Genomic DNA, 17,204 nt, shown 5'->3' on the forward strand with positions numbered 1-17,204 from the left:
CCATTATTAGCAGTTGCAAGCACTTCCAGGCTTCTGCATTTGCATTTCTCTGCCACGGCTCAGAGCACTGTCCTACGTACGCTGCGTAGTTTGGAAAGTCAAGTAACTTTGTCGCAAGGGAAACAACTTAGTAAAACTTTGATTTTTCTTGCGCATCTTAAGATATAGTTTGAGTACATATATAATAAAATCCGTCAATAAAGAATATCTACAAAAAAATGAAAAAATGCGGATACTTTTTAAATGCAAAAAATTATTCAAATAAAACATATTATAGTCAAGTTAAGCTGAAAAGTTAATATAGGAAAATAATTGAGCAGATTGAAAATCATAAGAAAATCTTCACTTGGGTTGCCTTTAAGTACATGTTATCTCTTTCAGTTAAGCCTTCCAGTTTGTGCCCAGAATTCAACACATTTACGAGCACCGGCGCATCACATTGTCTGCTGCAGTGCCACACCCACTCTCTGCCAGCTTGTCAACAATAACAACTGTCGAACATGATAAATTAGTGAGTGTGTCAGGCAGTTGGTTAAATATAAAATATGATACTATTTGCAAAAAGAAATTTAGGTTTTATTTTTTTAAAAGCGGTACACCTAAAACATTTTTAATTGATATTTTCTGTAAATTTCTTCATATTATAAACCCATATTAGCTGCTCATCTACTTTTCCAACTTCCAGTTCCAAGGTCTGTGTTGGATAGTGTTGTCATAAAATCCACCGCTAAGCATGACGCGTCATGTGTTTGAGAGCAACTGTAGTCACAGATTCACATAGAGTCTGCAGTCTGCCGCCCACGACAAAACGCCCTTGATTTATGTACACATTATAACCAATTACATGAGCCGGCTAAGCAGAAGTGCCAGCGGCAGTTACGACTCCAAGTCTAATTCCGACTTTGAATGGCAAACAGGGCGAGCGGGCGGGGGAATTCATATTTTGGGGCGCTAATTGAATTAGCGGCTGCTCAGGCGGCGACCTCCTCTTGGGGTTATGGTCGTGATTTCATGATTACATTTGCCCCACAACAGCTATAGCTGGGGGCCAGCTACTCGGCCTAGATGGAATGTTTGTCTGTGATTAGAGATACACCGTTAGCCCGGATTTGCGTGCCAATTGTGCCATGTCACACATTGAAGGCGGATGTCGGAAGTCACTTGTAAATCCTATTGATCATCGAATATAATTAAATTTCAGGTGGCAGCAGCAGGATTATCCGACAGTTATAGGCGGCCAAATGCATCTCAGTTAATAGAGCCATGAAATTGGCCATCAAACAATTTGCTGCCAACTGCCTGACTTTGCTGCTGCTGCTGCTGAGTGCACCAAATTAGATGTGGCTGCTCTTTAGGTAATTGCCTTAAGTTAAGCAGATGGCAAACCCGATTATGACAGGCAACTGATTAAGCTGCACTTGATTAACTTGACTCCAGCTTTAACTCGCAAATCAATCAATGTCAAGAAAATGTAAAGCATTCGCCTGCCATTGAAGGGAATGTGAAATTAATATGGTCGAAGTTTGTAAATGGCATTCGCAAATGTAAATACAAAGCGACTCAAGCTTAAGCCGAACTGAAATTAAGTTGACATTAATATGCTCTCTCCACTACAAGATACAAGATACCGGATAAAAGATACTAGATACTAGATTCTAGATTCTAGATACTAGATACTAGATACTAGATACTAGATACTAGATACTAGATACTAGATACTAGATACTAGATACTAGATACTAGATACTAGATACTAGATACTAGATACTAGATACTAGATAACTAGATACTAATCTAAGATACTAGATACTAGATACTAGATACTAGATACTAGATACTAGATACTAGATACTAGATACTAGATACTAGATACTAGATAATATTTCTTTTCTTTCCGCTGCTGCAATGTCTAATATAAAAATTCTTCTAGTTAATTGATACTCATCCTAAAATACATCATAAATATATCTCTAATATTTTATATTCATCAAGATTGTTGCAAATGAAAAATTCTTAGATTAAAACTACGTCGATGCTGGCAGCTTCATTAATTTCTTTTCTGCTTTGCGCCAATAATTTTTCTTCGTTTGATATTTTTCTTTTTCTCTTTAGACCAAAGAAACCGCTTCGTCTGGCTGGTGGAGGGGAGCGGCGGAACGGAAGGTCGAAGGCTGTCGGAATAATCAACGCGCTCATTGAAAAATGCAGGGCGACAGTTTCACTGCAGCGACTGTGGAACAGGAATGAAAATGGTAATGGGATTGGCATTGGGAATGGGAATGGGTGTCGGAATGGAAATGGGAGTGGGTTGTGTGGGCGATCCCTTGCGCTTTGAAGGCAACGCCCACTGCCTGAATGCTGCTACCGTTCGGAATTTCTCTTTTGTGCCTTGGGCCGCGCATCGTGTTGTATTGTGTTGTGTCATGTGCGTGATTTATGTCACACGAAATGCAAATACATGAGTAAACATACAAAACATTTCACAGACCATGATATACCACACACACACACACACACACACCGACATTTCTACATACATATATATCTCTGTGTATATGTGAGAATATGTGAATATAGAGATGTGTGGAGTTCGACGATTGTCTGCAGACGTCGCTTTTTGCTGAGCTGTGGAAATGCGCGTGTCTCTAACGCAACGTCCAATGTATTCACGTTCTTTAAATAAACCTCAAACGCATGAATAGAGACTTTTGGGGGGGATGGAACAAGGTGTACTCTGGCAATCTGCAGTGGGTCTTAAATGGGGAGAAAATGACGGTTTAAATATGTCAAAGCGAGGAGTGCATATAACAGTCTGTGCATTAGTTTGTATAGCATCATAAATGTAATTGCGATGTTTTAAGACAGCATTTTGCAAATGAGCAAATTCGTCATATAAATTTATACTGTTATATAAGTTGCTATATTATATATATATAATTTATATATAATTTGTAGACAACCTGTTATATTGCACAAATTGTAATACGACAATCTATAGAAACTGTTATACATGCTACATACATAATATGTGTAGTGTATGTGTACTAATGTACTGCAATTGTATTCTTTAAAACTGTACTAGCTGTTATATTTCATAATATTAATGGTACTGTAGCATTATGCAAATGCTTCAAATCTTTTTTTGTCCCTTGGGTATCTGAATAATAATCAATTTAATGCATCCATCTGCTCAGCCACGCCCACCTATTATTAATTCGCTGCCAATCAGCTACTCAATCAATTTGACACGTTTCGTTAACCATTTTAATCGATTACCCTTGTCAGAAAATTAACGTTGAGCATTTTAAACAGTTGTCGTCAAAAAAAAAAAAAAATAAATAAATTTGCATAAAAAGAATTTCAAGTGAATAATGCAATTTAAACTTATTGCCAATTATTAATTAATTCCTATAAATTAATAATGAAAAAAAAGCATTAAAATAACTGTCAGCTGCTATAAATAATAGCATTAGTTTACTTTTATTAAGTAGGCGCACAATTTGTTATTTTTAAATAATAAATAAAAATATAGCCAATTACTCGGATTGAAAATGACAGAAAATTATGTAAAGAGAAATCATTTTTTAATACTGCACATAAAATAAAATTATTGTTTCGCTTTGAGAAAATAATTGTAATTCGTAAGCTTCTTTTCAAGTTTAACCATTCACAATCCAAGCATATGTCCATTTATATATTTATATATCCAGCTGAGATGGCTCAGTCAAATAATTTCAATTTAATCTTTTCCGTATGCTCTTTAATGGATAAATGTCTGGGTCAAATTATGCGAATGACAAGTTGGCCAGTTTGTTGTTGTTACGAGTTAGCTAAAAGCTTAGCATAAATTCACAATTATATATAAATATTATACGTGCATATTATGTATATTTATATTTGAATTGCATATATCATCGCTGTACCCCACAAAATTTGAAAATGTGAACTGAAATTCCAACAGTTGGCTTTAATTTACCCAAACTTGCCAAATGACTCAATGCATGACTGCCCAAGTAGCTTGATTGATTGATTGATTGAATTGACTGATTACAATTGCATGCATTCGCTCACGGCGAATTTGCTTTGTAACTGTTGTTGTTGTTGTTAATGCACCTGTGCACAGAACCAAAATTTTAGATCAATAATCATTGGACAAATTTTGTTGTGGCTTTTATTATATGTGTGTGTGTGTCTGTGTGTGATTGTGATTGTGCTTGCATGTGTCGGCACTTTTCCCAACACTGATAACAATCAACTCACATGTAGTTCTCGACCCTTTGTACCACCTCTCTCTCTGTCCTTCTCGCTCTCTGTCTTCCAGCCACATTGCTATCGCTGAATGGGTAGGCGAAGCAAACGAAAGACAAACACTGAGAAATAACATACGAAAATGCCCTAGGTGAGATTGCTCAACGGATAAGTACCCTATACAATTTTGTGTATATATATTTGGAGCTCTCTTATTTGGTAAGCAATTTATAATATAATTTGGAGGTATATTAGCTTCCCATTGAATGAATGGTTCTTAGCTTTTCAGCATCGCAAAACCAATATACCCCTTAAGCGTCATATCGTGGGCTGCGGGGTATTAAAACGCTGAGGTGGCCTGCCACAAAGTAAACGGCGTGTAAAACGTCGGCACAGATATAGCCAGATATATAATGCTTACACACGTCGCTCTTCTTTTTCTTCTGCTAGTTGTTGTTGCCGCCGCTTTTACTGCTGCTGTTGCTGCTTTGTGGTGAGGTTGGGAAAATGCAGCATAAAGCAAATCGTGTCAATGACATTTGGTGACATACGCTAAAGTGTGTACACACACACACACACATACAGATAAACACAAAGAGAGGGCGCAGTGTGGATGGCGACTAGCCAAGAAAGATGCTCGACTGCTTGGGCTAGAAAAAATTCAATACAGATACGAGAAAAATTCCGACGAAACGAGCTACACAACGGGTTCTACTTTACCTAAGTGGGCGACGATTGCTCCAAGGAAGCCGTGCAGCGGGGCAGTGGGGCAACGAAGAAGCGGACAGCGGTGTGTTGGAGCTAGCATGTCACACAGTTTACCGCTATGCTTAGCAGGCGCCGCTATTAATAGAAATACTTTTTGTTGTTGTTTTATTTTTATTTTATTTTATTTTTTTTTTGGGTCATTATGTGAGCTGCTAATAGTAACTGCGGCACCCAATTTGATTGAGGTGACCCAATCTAAATAGCTAAGATTTGGGTACCAAAAGGTTCAGTGAGCATTTCTCTTCGGTTTCTGCTCAGCTTTCAATTAACTGTGTGATTGATTTGAGAATTCTTTGGATTCTTGAAATGCGAATGGGGAAAATGGGTCGAAAATCCACTCAAAAAGATGAATTAATTAGAGAAGAAGGGTATCAGTTGATATTATGATTTATAACTGCTGTTGAAAATGTTTCGTTATCTGACATTGTATTACATATGCTAACTAATAATTTAATGGTAATTTATTTAATGGTAATTTGGTGGGGAATGTTGGCCTATTTAAGAAAATACATAATGGATATGTAAAAATCGTTGAGTATAACAACCTTACAATACGTCTAAAATACTAATCTGTTATTCCAATGCAAGCAGAATAATATTACTGTTATTATTGCTTAAAAATCAATATGCACCTCTTCTACAAGACTTTGTTTATATGACTTTTTCGCTTACGTGATTTTTGTGACATCAAAATGTCAAATTTAACTATAATAATAAATATTGGCTGTGATAAATAATCACAGTCTTTAGTTAACTACTATAAATAGCTAACTGTCGAGTTTACATAACTGTTGCCCTAACTTTTATATATCTATTTACAGTCAATTTATGTAGGTAAACACAAATAAAAATCCACATTATGGTCAAAGGTATTTCAAAGGGGTTTGCCTATCGAAATGTACTTCATTTAGTAATTATCTGGCAAGCAATTAATGGCTATAAAGCCTCAAATGCAATATATCTAATAATTAGCAGGTGAGTTTATTGAATTCAACTGCCGTTACAATTTGCCCGCAATTTCAGTTGACTTCATTTGCATGTGATCGATTGTGGATGGGTATATTTCGCAGTTCAATTGTCGAGCTAAATATTTATTTGCTTGCATTTCAATTTGGATATCAGTTTCGAGCCAATTCCTGTTTTATCGCCGTATTATTCGATATTTTGTTGTTTTTGGTGTTTGCCTTCGCTGCTAAATAATGTCATTTGCATAGTGTTTTTTTTTTTTTTTTTTTTCGATGGTCATTTAGCTGACCGCAGCCGATTTTATTTGCTACATTGCCTCTGCTTCTTTTTTGCGTTGCATTGCAGTTCTGAATACGAGTCAATTTTAGAGCGAAATTCCATCAAAATAAGCCAGCATAAAACCGAATTTAAATGAATCAACAAAAAGTGAAAAATGAATAAAGGCATTCGAAATTTTGCGCAGTTTCTGTGGCTTTTTGTCACCCACGAAAACTGTGAATTGTAATTGTAGACTCCCTTCGGACAGCCCAAACATGGGGCTTTTGTTTGTATTGCGACTGGTTGACATGTGTATTTAATTTCATTAAAAATGTTATTTGCAGCACAATACATTTAAAATACATGATATTCAAATTAAACAAAATGCTAATCAACACATAGCATTCAGCATTGAAATAATGGCACAATGGATATGTCAGACAGTCAAAGGAATGATGCCTGTAATCTAGAAATTGTTTTGCTTAAATATATACACAAAACACTGTTTCATTTTAATCTACCATCAACAGCAGATAGAAAGCATGTGACGTTTATATTTGACATGCACATTAATACAATCAGATTATTATTTAACAGACTTTACAAAAGACTGAACAGACAGTTTCAATTTACAGGGAGTTCAACTTATTGGCTGACCTTAAAAATAATGAATATATTGTTAGCTGCCCTTAATGGCAGCATTTCAAGTGATGACAAATGGAACCATTGAAAGCCTTGAAGCGTATTACGAGTACTTTTGCCACAAAGAGGCTTAAATTGTCAACTGTGTGCGCATAATGACAGCTAATGGCCTATTTAATAATTATATCAACATGTATGCATTCCGTTACAACATGATGTGTAATGCAGCTAAGAGCTGCCTCCATCAGTGTTGCCAGCTCCCTTTAGAGCTCCTAAATATGTTCGATTGCGGATAGAACTCGGCTAAAAGGTGCTAAAATGTGGGGACAAATGCTGTAATAGCGGGCTAAATGAAAAATGGAAGAAAACATACGCAAAATATATTTTCCTATTAGTATTTCCCATAAGTATTTTCTGTTAGTATTTTCTCTATGTATTGATTCTAAACTATTCCTCATCGAAGTATTTTCTCAAAGTATTTCCGCTAAGTATTTATTCTGAGTATTTCTTCTTTCCTCTAAGTGTTTCGTCTAAGTATTTCCTCTAAGTGTTTCCCCAAACTATTTCCCATAAGTATTCCCTCTAAGTATTTCTTCTAGGTATTTCCTGCAAGTAATTCCTCTAAGCGTTTCCTCAAAGTCTTTAATACTCAGCTAAAGCACCACACACTTCGCTCCACTTCACTTTACAGCACTGCATGAGTGACCTCACCGGACCTGGGAAGACTGAAGAAATGCTGCTGCTGCTGCCCTTTATATAGGGAGACTTTCAGTTGCTCTCAAATGTTGAGCCTGATGCTAGGTAGTGCTCGTTGCAGTCGAGCTTCAACCGACCAATGGGAAACCTCTCAGCCGCTTCTAACATTCTAACTTCGTGTTTCTTGAATATAAACACGAAACGAGTACTGCTGCATACATATAGACAGCTTAAACGATCTTCTGTAGCTCTATCTTGCTTTTGTTAGGCAGACAGACAGAGAGACAGACATACGGTACGTTTGGCACACAAATACGTTCACACAGTTAAATCGGATTACCTTATAGCTCTGCTCAAGAATCTATATATGACTCTTAAGCCTAAATTTTCATGTGCCTAAGAGCTTGTTAATACTAGTATTTATGATTATTAGATGTCAAGAGTTTCTTCTGTATATATACATAGTTCTCTTAAGGAGAATTCTGGTTATTCCCATACTCATTTTCAAAGCATTTATTATTCATAGCCAATACCAATATCAAATAGGCTAGTTCTAGCCTTAAATTTGCTAGACTGGCAACACTAGCCTCCTTTGGTTGGGCTGCCGTGTGATATGAAAATTGTAAGCAGGCATTACCAATGTCATTCGCCGCATATGTCAGTGAGTTAAAAGGAAACAGAATGCCGACTTGGGTTCTTTCTGTTGATAAGCAAGAGCAATGCTCGCAGATGTCCAGCTCGACAAAGTCCAGAGGAGTCCTTAAAGCGAAACTTTGCCTTAGGAATTGGCAATTGGGAGGCTCAAGTTTCGGTTGCTAAAAGTTACAGAACTTATTTTTTCTTGGCGCCGACTTCACAAATTAGTTTGCCCATAAATAGAAGCAGTTAAAAAAAAAAAAAATATATATATATATATATATATATATGTATATATATAAATGTACTCTTGGCAAAGTTTGAAATGAGCCCAAGCTGATGTTTGTAAGTGGACGACATTACATCAGCTGGAAGCAATTTGTTGCAAAGTCAACTGAGTGCAATTAAAATGGATCAGAGTGGCAGACTAAAAGATACCGTAGTTAGAATCAAAGCCAATTAATTAGACATTTTAATTAATTAATTTTGTTCATTCGAATGCCCCATTTATAGACTAAATTTTTACTATGATTTAAATAAATAGATTACCAACAATTTTTTACATATCCATTAAAATTGGCTGCAGCTCAGTAAAAAGGGAGAAAAACAATTTACAGTTGTGTAAATTTTGCACAATTTGCATTCATAAAATGTCACAATAAACGCGCATAAATATTTATAAAGTCAGCTCAGATTTGGTCGGTTTCCATTTTCTTTTTGTTGCCGCACACCTGTGTGGCAAGCTGTGAGTGAGTGCATGGCAGTTTGCAACAGTTTGTGGCACATATTATTTATTTTTGCATATTGCCCCTCGCTGTTTATCTCTTTATAACGGCACAACTGCAGTCTGTTGTCTCATATTATTTACAATAATTTACATTTGCATTTTCCGCACGGCGCAGTCGAGAGGGAGAAAACGGCAAAAGGTGCCGGGAAATTGGAGCAGCCGCAGATGGCAGGCCAAGGTCCTGGCTGCAGGGCGCGAGGCTCCTGATATTAAGTTGCATAAATTGCAAGATTCTTGCGTTTGCCCCATAAACAAATCGTACTTAACTGCGCATGCATAAGTAAGACCCAGAGCTTGCCTGGATGAACTGTATTTTAAGGAGCTTTGCATAATAATTGGTTGCATTTTGCGGTCTGTGTAAATTGTTTGGCGCAAGCTTCTTCGCCAGGACTTGAAATAACCAGAATGTTTACTCTCACCCACTTCTTAGAGAATAAGGCATTGGTATAATCACATTATAGCTACACAACGCCCAAGATAATGCACTGCCTAACTGCTGCTATTTGTGTTTTAGTTTCTTGTCTATTATCTGCAGTTAACAAAGCAGGAAACGTCAATTAAAATATGATTTGGTTTAGCTTAATGTGGCATATAATGTAAAATAAATTTGTGTTTAATTAGTAAATGAATTATATGCAAAACTAAACCCATTTTCAATTTTTAAAAACTTTTGCAGATATTAAATAGACAGTTATGATATGCTTATTCTATCTCTCACTATCTCTCTCTCTCTCCCTCTCTCTCTCTCTCTCTCTCTCTCTCTCTCTCTCTCTCTATCTCTGTGACTGATTTTCAAACCCCTCTATTTGGGTACATGTATTAGCTGTTGTTTTGGTTACACTAATTTCATTATCCATACGCCCCGTTGGCCCGCCGCAAAATTCTGGCGATTAGTGCTTTAATCTAATTGCAGCTACATGCGTATGCCTCAGTGCTCAATAAACTGTGCTGATATATCATCAATTGTGTGACAGAATAATGTACACATACACACACACGCACACACCTTCCACTCCTCCCAGCCCCCACAAAATGTGCTCGAACTTCACATGGCGCATGCATAATTAATTAGTATACACATGCATAATTATAATTAGTGGCAGCAACTAACGACTGTTTAGAGCTGCTGACTAAAGCCAGAAACAGTCACATGGCATCATCAACAACAACAACAACAATGGCAACACTGGCAATACTGCCATCAGGGGCAGCAAACGCAACATCGAACTCGAACCTTGGCAAAGAGCTCATCAAAATTCAAAAGAATTGGCAATTTGTGCGGGCTGCGACGTGCGCGTGTTGCCAACCAATGCGGCAATTTGTGTTTTATGTGCCACGCAGCGTGATATATAAGTACAGATTTGCATTCTCAACAACAACAGCAACAAATATCTACGTTAATTAGCTCTGCGGCGCAGCAGCTGCAACATTTTGTTAACATTTCAAAGTAGTCAGCGGGGGGTGGGGCAGGTTAGTTGCTGGGTTAGCAATCAACATAGCTCGTTGCTTAGCAACAGCCAACCTGCTCTGGCCCCTCCTCCCTCCACTAGCTGCGCCGTTGTCCCAACTAGATTACTGAATAATTGAGTGGTGCGTATAATGAAATTCGTATTCAAAATTCGTCGTCATTCAACGTCATCGCCGAACCTCGGCTCGGAGCTCCAAGCTAACCACGCCCACTTCCCATCAAGCCCCACTCCAGTTACCAAAACCCCTTCAACCCGCCCCCTCCAGCCCCGCCCGGTTGACTAAATGTTTGCGCCTCGTGATTTGCGTTGAGGCCCCGCAACGGAAGCGGCCAAACGTTGTATACAGCGCCCTGTTCTAAGTACGTGTAAAGCGCTGTGTGCGTGCGACAGTCTATACCTGTGCATGTGTGTGTGTGTGTGCGTGTGCGCGTGTTTGTATTTGTTTCTGCGTTGCCGACTTGCATACATAATATGCCGTGTCGCAAGCCTCTCGAACCACTTGCCGTACAACGCTGATGAGCCGTTCGGCCCTGCGTCGGGTCAGCAGCACATCATTCAACGCTTTTATAGCCATTCAACTTGACGCATCCGTTTTGGCCAACTTTTTGGCTTACGTCCATAGCCGCATGGACGAGAGTGGTTAGTGAAAAATGTTTAGATTAAGTGATTGTCCACAAAACAAAGAGAGATTAATTGAAAGCTCTCATTTGCAATTCTTTTAACGTTCCTGAGCATTTGGCAATGTGAGAACAAATATTTAAATATAATTTAGTTTCAATATTATATGAAATAGTATAATTATATAATAAATAATTATATAATTATAAATAATAAATAAAATAATAAATAAATATATTCTGTACGTTTTGTTATTTTATATATATATATATATTTTTGGTATATGTAAAAGTCTAAATTATAAAATGTAAGAGTATATAATTAAAAGTATATAAAATATACAGTCGACTCTTGTTATTTCAAACCTGCGTTATTTCGAACCTCTCATTAATTCAAAGTTATCACTCAGTAATTCGAACTAAAAATCATTGCTAAGACGCGGTAATTCGTACTCATATGGTTAAACACTCGACAATTCAAAATATTTTAAGAGTCCCTTGAATTTCGAAATAACGAGAGTCGACTGTATATAGATATATTTTACATAAACTGCCATATCAGATTTTACTCAAACAGCCCTCGCACACGGCTTAGATTTGTCTGCAGACGGGGAGCGTGTCAAGGGCTAACGCGTTTTGGCACAACAGCTTTACTAGCGGGACGCCTTGTTGCTTCATTATTTGTAAGTGTGTATGGGCCGGGCCTTAACGTATTACCAAGCTTGTGTCACTTCACTCTGTGCTAAATTTGCTGGCCTGTTGCTATTGTTGTTGGTGCTGTTGTAGCTGATGTGTCGTTTCGCTTGCTTCGTATAAATCGTTTTGGGATTTTATCGCACAAATTTTGTGCCACATCCGATCCGCATTCGCAGCCCCTCGGCTCGCTCCTGTTGCTGCTGCTCATCCTGCAGCCTGTCTGCTGTTCGTTCTGCACCGATGCGTTGGTTTCCGTGCAGCCCGAGCTCATTATTGTTGTCGGTTCGTTACAGTTCTTTGTTTAATGACATCATTTCGTATGAAAAATTGTAGCTTTATATACGCACACACACATCGACACACAGATGCGCTATAAAGCCTTGCCGAAATTATAAAGTTGAGCGACAAGCTAAAGAAATGATTAATGTCAGTGCGTAGCATTATCATCGTGCACGTATTATATGCCATATAGTGCCCCGAGACGTAATCTTTGTCATGAAATTTGACATAATGAAAACGGAAACGTGCATCAACGCGACGGCGAAGATGAAGACGAAGACGAAGACGAAGACGCAGCGGAAGAAGACGAGGAGGTAAAAAGCTGATAAAGTTTGTAATTTACTTTCGCCCTATTAATGGGCGCCCGGGTCACGTGCATGTGGAGAAAGGAAAGTGCATGAAATGAAGATTGAAGTGAATAAATACGAAATCAGGTCAAAAGCTTTGCAAAACTAAAATAATAATGATACAAGTGAGACAAAGTAAGAGTAAAGTGTAAAACTAAAGGAAGTCTTCATTGTGTGCTCTCTGACCTCAATACTCAATACCTCGATTTAAATTAAATACAAGAATAGAGATAAAAGCGAAACAGACAGAATAAAAACTTAAACGCCTACCGTTAAGAGCCCATTAAAATTACCACTTAACACTGGCAATATCGTTGTAAATGTGCGGATTTAATAGTCGTATACTTAATATTTCATCCGTGCCTAGCCCACGGCAATGGCTGCACATAATAATATGCAAATGTGGCTGAAGTTTATTGAGTAACAGTTGCCTTTCGGCTCCCAGCAGTCCCATTTCGTTAGCCATAAACTTAATTTTCCGCACCTTCATTTACGCCCGAGTTAAGTTATGAGTCGCATGCCTAAGATATTCGCAGCACATGCGACAGGAGTTTTCAGCAAACATTGCCGGCAGAGAGCACGGAAGTGTGCTCAGAGCCAACATTAAACAGCATGTGAATTAAATTAATTGGCAAAGTTTAATTTTTTATTGCGTTGCGATGACAAAACCCGTCTGTCTGGCCGATGTTGCGGGACTGATACCAAAAAAGGGAGAGTAATTAAATTTTTGGGGCACGAAATCTTTGCACAATCTCGGCTAAAAGTTGAGCCATGCTCCAGTGTGTGTGTGTGTTTGTTTGATGCATGATGTGTATGTGTGATGTGTGTGTGTGATGTGTGTGTGCTAGCTGTGGTTTTGACTCATGTAAAATTTAACTGAAATGCCCGCTCGCAGCTAAAACATTTTCCGTTTGTTCTCCTATGTGGCGCAGTCTGTCGAGCAGAACCGCAACCAGTTAACAGTTAAATACAAATGTCAAATGCATGACATTTGTGCCTGTGTGTGTGTGTGTGTGTGCGTGTGTTTGTCTACGTTTTGTGTCTAATTATCCTGCAAACGACGCTGGCAATAATTTCATATGTACAAACAAAATGTGGTGCGAAACACGTGGCGTATGCGCAATTATTACCAGAATCCTGCTTCACGCTTAGCTTTCGATTATCCTCGCAGCTGAGCGCGTCCGCAGTGTGCAATTAAAACTGATGTTTATGTTTTCAAAATGTAAATTTAAATTATATGCGCGACAAGTCAGCCAACGACCAAGCCGCAAGCCAATAAAACTGTTCGCCATAGTAACAGGATTGCCACATTTGTGGCTACCGAGGACAAAGGACAGAGGACAGAGCAGGAGCCATTGTTGTGAATACTGAGCTGTGCTAGCCTAGAACAATTTCTGCAATGGTAAATTTCTAATAATATTCTTGTTTGTAAGACCTGCACATTCCTAAAAAAGCAAAACAACATATGTCAGGGCAAAAGACAATGTCATGTCAGCCTGGCTGCGCTTCTGTTGGTTTTTGTGTGATAAGGTCAATGTTTTGAGAAAAAAATTATCTATATATATAAAAGAAAGTTGTGTAAAAGTGAAGACCGCTTATAACTTGATTTGGGCTGAACCAATTTTCATGGTTTTTGATTTGTTGGATTTGTCTCCGCAACGAGTTTAGTATAGGGTCTTAAAAATACTGAAAAAATTTGCCGAATACTTGAAAAACGCGGTTTTTTCCCCAAATGTTCAAATTTTTTTTATACCCAGTAGGCTTGGTAACAGTGACAGTTTTGACAATAGTGTAGAAGTAAATAAACAAATGTAGTCAGTCAGTCTACGGTCTCCTGACCTCGAGCAGACCTGACTATTCAAAAAAAAAAAAAAAAAAAAAAAAAAAAAAAAAAAAAAAAATTTCAAATCAAAAGGAAAAATATTTCAAATCAAAAATCTGCAAAAAATCAAAAGATTAAAACCTGACTGTTCAAAAAATAAATAAAAAATTAAAAATTCGAAATTAAAAAAAAAAAAAGGTAATTATTAAAAAGTGTATTTTTGGCTTTTTATATTTTCGGACTTTTAAACTTTATAAATATTTCAAATCAAAAATCTGCAAAAATTAAAAAAAAAATCAAAAGATTAAAACCTAACAATCAAAAATAAATAAAAAATTCAAAATTCAAAATTCGAAATTAAAAAAAAAAAGTTAATTATTAAAAATTGTATTTTTGAACTTTTACAAAAGCTAAATATCTCGAAAGTTCAGGTATTTGTTTGTCTCAAACATAAATTTGTGTAAATTATTTATATTTATATTTCTCGATTGATTTATATGGTTTTGTGCGAGGGCAGTATTACTATTAATAAAAATGCCGCGTCCTAGAAGATCTAATCTTTCCCGGCGGACCCATAATGCAATTAGGCAACGGAATAGCGCGAGTCAATTATCTGACGAAGAGCGAGAAATCGCCCGAGAAAGGCTCCGCGTTAGTACCCAGGGAAGAAGAGCCTTAATTCGTGCTTCTCAAAGAGAGGCAGCCCGTGAAATGGCAATAAGAAATGGTTCAAGGATTGATTTGAATCGAGCAGCGTTTCGATATGATTGCACCATTGATTACAGCTTGAATCGTTTAGTTTGCATTGGTCCAATGGACGTTGTTTGCTAGCATTGTGGCGCATTGAAGTTTGCTGGTGAAACGCCCGGTTTGTGCTGCCTTAGTGGTAAAGTGACATTGCCATTAGCGGTCACCATAGCCATTGCGTTCCCTGCTTTATGGCGAAACACTAGAATCACGACATTTTCTAGCGAACACTCAAAAATACAATGCCTGTTTCCAAATGACATAATTTGGGGCGGAAAATATTGGAGACGGATATTTAAGGTAATTTACGTTAAAAATTTTATTTTCTATGACTGCCAAACAAAAATTTTGAATAATGTAGTTTGTTAGATTTCTGTAAATAGTGTTTGTAAATATAACAATAACTATGGCTTTGAATTTAAAGATTCAAGGCCAGATTTGCCATCGCATTGGATCATTGCAACCTATTGAAGATGCACAGCAAAAATTCTTGCAAATATACTTCATGGGCAATATGGAAGAACAACTTGACCGGCGTCAAGAAATGAACACAGCTATGAAAAGAGCAATTCTCCATGATTTGCATGCTTAGAAATTTAAACCAACCAAAACTGTGCAATGGAACGCGTTTGGTGATAAGAAAACTGATGAGCAATGTGATTCACGCGTTGATACTCAAAGGAAAATTTAAAGATGAGGAAGTTCTTATTCCTAGGATTCCGATGAGCTCAACAGATATGCCCTTTGAATTTAAACGAATTCAATTCCCGCTTCGTCTTGCCTTCGCCATGACGATCAACAAGTCACAGGGCCAATCTTTGACTATTTGTGGCCTCAATCTAGAAAATGCGTGTTTTTCTCATGGTCAATTGTACGTGGCATGCTCACGTGTTGGCAAACGATCCGCATTATTTGTTCTTGCACCCGACCAAAAAACGAAGAATGTCGTTTACAACAAGGTGCTTGAATGAAAATCCGATTAATAAATTTATCAGTGTATCCCAGCCTGAACAACATAGCTTTCAACAATTTTTTACCTAGAAATAATATAGAGGGCAATGCAACGTTTGCCGGGCCAGCTAGTATTTAATATATAAAATATATGTTGGATATGAAGATACTTTATTTAATATATATTATATATATACATACTCTTTTATTATTTTAGCAAATATTTTTTTCAAATGAGTTGATTTTTGTTGAAGCTGCAATTTTCCATATCTACTATATAATTTTATCGTTTGTTCTTAAACATGACATATATTGTATTAAAAATTCAGGTATGTAATCTACTTAAACGTATCCAAGTCAATATATTTTAATCATGCCAGTTTAACTTCAATGATTAAAGTTAATTTATCAAATTTACCAATTTTATCAATTTACCACCCGCCACAATTCTCGCTCAATGAAATTATAAAGCGCTCCTTTATTTACCCGTAACAATGCACAAGCGAATATCGGATGCAAATATTGGAATATAACACCATTCGGCTCCAATCAGTTAAAACCAAAATGCATTTGCCATGCGCTTTTTAAGGGTACTCCAGCCAGCATTGGTCAGTCAGCACAACGAGTTTTCATTTATATTTTATGCGTGTATTTTTTTTTTTCAATTTTATTTTAATATTCCTCCGAAAATCGTTGTTGTTCTTGCTGTTGTTGTTGTTGTTCATTGAGTGTTCATTCCGCGTTATATTTGCTCAGTGACTGGGCATGCGGCACGCCAATATGCATTTAATATTCAAGAGTATGGGAAGGGGGCGTGCCAGTTGGCGATGAGCTTAAACTGAAACTGAAGCCGAAAAATAAAAACATTTTGTTTTCGCCCCAGAGGTAAGGTAACCGAAAGGCGAACTCATAGTGGCCCTGGAATTGGGAGTGGAACCAGGGAGTGGAGTCAGATGTCAAATGTCAAATTTTAATTTACTCTTCTAATATTTTGTTCAATATATAATATACGATATAATAGTTGAAAGATCTGGGAATACTTTCTATTTGTACTTAAAATATTGAAGAATTTTAATATATAAATTGTATATATAATTCTAAATAATATTTCAACAGTCTGTGTTTCCAAAGGGTATTCCCTATTCGAATATTCTGATCAGCGTTTTGGATTCTTTTTTGCTTTTGCATTCTCTGCTCGTGAGTCTCCTTTTCGACACGTTCTGCCATATCGAGTGGCTCCACCACATACAAAAAAAAAAAAAAGAAGAAATAAAT

The 17,204-nt window shown here is 37.1% G+C and overlaps 1 protein-coding gene and 1 long non-coding RNA gene across 5 annotated transcripts in view; one reads left to right on the forward strand and one right to left on the reverse strand.

The window, feature by feature from the left end:
• Nucleotides 1-17,204, reverse strand: part of LOC108620964 (trophoblast glycoprotein) — a 47,821-nt gene that overhangs the window by 18,487 nt on the left and 12,130 nt on the right. Inside the window, exon 3 of one of the 4 annotated variants that reach the window (XR_016271612.1) lies at nt 15,195-17,165. The exons of the other annotated variants lie outside the window; for them this stretch is intronic. The gene's annotated coding sequence lies outside the window, so the exon portion shown is untranslated. Of the gene's footprint in view, nt 1-15,194; nt 17,166-17,204 lie in introns of those variants that run through there. 4 annotated transcript variants of the gene reach the window in all.
• LOC149270395 (uncharacterized) lies at nt 12,376-15,996 on the forward strand. Its single transcript, XR_016271613.1, has 2 exons — nt 12,376-15,278; nt 15,403-15,996. It is a non-coding gene; the product is annotated as an uncharacterized LOC149270395 (long non-coding RNA).

Source organism: Drosophila arizonae, chromosome 2, assembly GCF_054131065.1.
Source record: "Drosophila arizonae isolate 15081-1271.41 chromosome 2, UAZ_ARI_1.0, whole genome shotgun sequence".
In the NCBI taxonomy this organism is placed as follows: domain Eukaryota; kingdom Metazoa; phylum Arthropoda; class Insecta; order Diptera; family Drosophilidae; genus Drosophila; species Drosophila arizonae.